Source organism: Sphaeramia orbicularis, chromosome 16, assembly GCF_902148855.1.
Source record: "Sphaeramia orbicularis chromosome 16, fSphaOr1.1, whole genome shotgun sequence".
In the NCBI taxonomy this organism is placed as follows: Eukaryota; Metazoa; Chordata; class Actinopteri; order Kurtiformes; family Apogonidae; genus Sphaeramia; species Sphaeramia orbicularis.
Window position 1 is genome coordinate 59900644 of NC_043972.1, and position 3435 is coordinate 59904078.

Consider the following 3435-nt stretch of genomic DNA (forward strand, 5'->3'; position numbering starts at 1 on the left):
ATTTTGGTGTTTCCATTACCAGTTTTCTGTTGTTAACATTATTTCTGAGGCTAACGGAAACCCAGCTACTGAGGTATGTGAGGTAAAAGTTTAGTCATCAAATGTCGTAGATATTATTTAATATCTATTAAAACACTTAAAATAAATGATTGTTATTAATATTACAAATATGGTTTTTACATTAAAAGTGGTGTCAGTATTAAAAAAAAAAAAAAAAAAATCTAGAATCAAAAATTAGCATCACAGCACACGAATACATCAGGTTCAACAGGAAATGAAACAGTGGATGTTAGTGCCTGTTCTACTGGTCAACAGGTCTACAGGTCACATGGTTCCACTAGTCTACTGGTCTACAGGTCACATGGTTCCACTGGTCTACAGGTCACATGGTTCCACTGGTCTACAGGTCACATGGTTCTACTGGTCTACCTGTCTACAGGTCACATGGTTCCACTGGTCTACAGGTCACATGGTTCCACTGGTCTACAGGTCTACAGGTCACATGGTTCCACTGGTCTACTGGTCTACAGGTCACACGGTTCCACTGGTCTACAGGTCACATGGTTCCACTGGTCTACAGGTCACGTGGTTCCACTGGTCTACAGGTCACATGGTTCCAGGTGGTTCTGGTCCAGACTAGTCCAGTCCTAAATGCTGGTTGGTTGTAGTTTGTCAGATCCAGTCTGGGCTCCAAATGTGAAACAGTTGAACTAATGACAGAATGGGTTTAAGTCCAGGTGAACATTAGTGTCAGATGGACCAGATCTGCTTCAAACACTGTCTGCACATGACAGCACATGCACAGCAAAAACTGGAGTTGAATCAACTCCCACAGAGTTGATTTTAACTCTTTTTCAGAGTTTATATAGGTCCACACTTTACAGAGTCAAATTAACATTTTCATTTGAGTTAATTATTTAACACTATGCCAGAGTTGCCTTTTTAACTCAGAAACCTGAGTTAACTTAACACTGACTGATTTAACTACAACACTCACAAGAGTTCAAAATTGTAACTGGACTGAACTTACAGAGTGCATTTTCTACACCTTCATGGTGTCCAAAGCACTTTACAATTACACACACACACACACCCACACCAGCGGGCAACTTCAATATGTGAATAGTCAGAGCCAGGATTTGAACCACCAACCCTTTGGTCATTGGACGACCTGCTCTACCAACTGAGCCACAGCCGCCTTTCATATGCTCATCGACCTGGGTTAAATGAACCCATATGCATTTATTATTTACACTGTCAGAGTTTCTCCTTTGACTCAAACAGAGTTAAATTAACACCATGAAAGGAACAAAAATAACACTCATTTGACTTAATTTTCACTCTGAAAGTAGTGTTAATTTTAATTACAAAAACAGTGAATCCATTAAAAATGACTTCAAATTCAAAGTGAACAGGATGATTCAAAGGAAGCTGATGCATTTTTTTGGAACATTTCTTTTTCCTCTTTTTTCTCTCTGACAGTCTGAAATTGCACAGGTTCACCTGGTTTGAAATGCAGGGGCCAGGCTAATTAACTATGCAGAGACGCAAAACAACACTTCTCCTGAGTTAATTTCCACAGGCTTTTCATTAACCCCAACTCTGAGTGACATTTAACTCACAGTGAGTTAAAACTACACTTTGAGAGTGAAAATTGACTCTTAAATGTTTAACCCTGAAATTTCAACTTTCCAGTTTTTGCTGTGTGGAGTGGACAGGTTCTATCAGCGGAACATTTACACATCTATTGGATAAATGGACCCAAACCAACATATATGTGTTCGAACACACCATCATATACCTGGAAAACAGCAGCAAACCAGCACTGAGGTCATTAGTTTAACCCTTTCATGCACAGTGGTCACTCCAGTGGTCACTCCAGTGGTCAGTTCTTCTCCAGCTGTTCTCTTGTATATTCATGGGTTTTGTTGTTTTAGTTCCATTTCAGCCGACACAGTGGACACTGATGCACCATCCCATACACTGACATTCAGACCATTACTGTAACTTCGCTGTTCTAGATAAACCTGATCTGCACTGACATGTTTGAGTCTAAATCACTTGTTATTTGTTAGACAAAAAGGTGTTGTTTTTTTTTGCATATTATTTCCATTAAGTGAGCTGTAACTAGCATTAGAATATGTTAAAATGTGAGAAAACATCAGATTAGCCACATTAAAAATGTTTTTATTTCAATGTTTTCAGATCACTCTCTGTTATTGGGTTTTAAACATGTTTCTTTACTTCAAAAATTAAACGCATGAGGATTTTTTTGTAACTCTATGAAGAAAAAAAAAAAAAAACAACTTGATCGCATTGTTTTTTTTCATGCCTATGGAGGAATAAAAACACTCAAGAAAAAAATCTTAACTAAGGTTCTCATAATTAATGCATGAAAGGGTTAAATACATGTTTCTTTGCTTCAAAAATTAAACACATGGTGTCCAGCTGAGTGGACATTTTTGTAACTCCATGAAAAATAGGTTCATTAACAAAAATTCAATCACATTGTTTTTTTCATGTCTAAAGAGGAATAAAAGCACTCAGGAAAAAAACAAAAAACAAAAAAACATCTTTACCATAGTTCTCATAATTCATGCATGAAAGGGTTAACAATTAATCTGATTAAAGTATGGAACATTTAACAGATTTAACCTGAAACCCATCATTTATTAAACACTCTAAAACACTGACACCACTGAACATAGTTAGAAAAAGAACAGTTTGGGTTATTTTTGACTAGAAGAAAATAAAAAGAGCCACCTTACCTTGTCTCCTGTGAAAGTGGTGCAGTTCTTGAAATGAGCAGCTCAGTGATGGTGATGACGCTGATGATGCTGCTGCGTGTGTGTGTGTGTGTGTGTGTGTGTGTGTGTGAGCGCGCTCAGTGGAACAATAGTCAGCGTCAGTGCTGTGACTCAGGATGTGGTTTCAGTTCAGACCCTTTTGCACACAGTCATTCAGCCTTCCCACTGCGATGAATGTGCACCACTTCACCAGAGTGCAAACAGCACACACAGGGGAAGGCACCGTCAGCCAATGAAAGAGCAGCAGAACGACAGCCCAGGACCGAGACGAACACAAAGGAACCAGCTGTTCTCAGATAACCAACAGCTTTTACATACAGTTGATTTTAAACTAACACTTTTCAAAACTCAGACCCGTTGAACCGTCAGTCCGACTGTTTGTTTCAGTAGTTAGTGAGCAGACGTTCTTCAGTTCTTCAGTTTTTCAGACCCTGATGGAACACCCACAGGTTTGTCAGGTTTTCACAGTAGTTTCCAGCAGCTTTATGAGTCATGATGCAGCTGCACACACTCACATCTCTGACTTCTCTACCTGTTGAAGTGACTCTGTGTCATGTGTTAGTTTCAGTGTTAGATACTGAAGAAAGGTTAACCTCCTCAGACCCAGCTCTGGGTTTTCTGTCCACAT

The 3435-nt window shown here is 39.0% G+C and overlaps 1 protein-coding gene across 1 annotated transcript in view; it reads right to left on the reverse strand.

The window, feature by feature from the left end:
• Nucleotides 1-2834, reverse strand: part of il21r.1 (interleukin 21 receptor, tandem duplicate 1) — a 36137-nt gene extending 33303 nt beyond the window's left edge. The window contains exon 1 of the mRNA XM_030157134.1: nt 2769-2834. The gene's annotated coding sequence lies outside the window, so the exon portion shown is untranslated. The remainder of the gene's footprint in view (nt 1-2768) is intronic.
• Nucleotides 2835-3435: the final 601 nt, after the last annotated feature.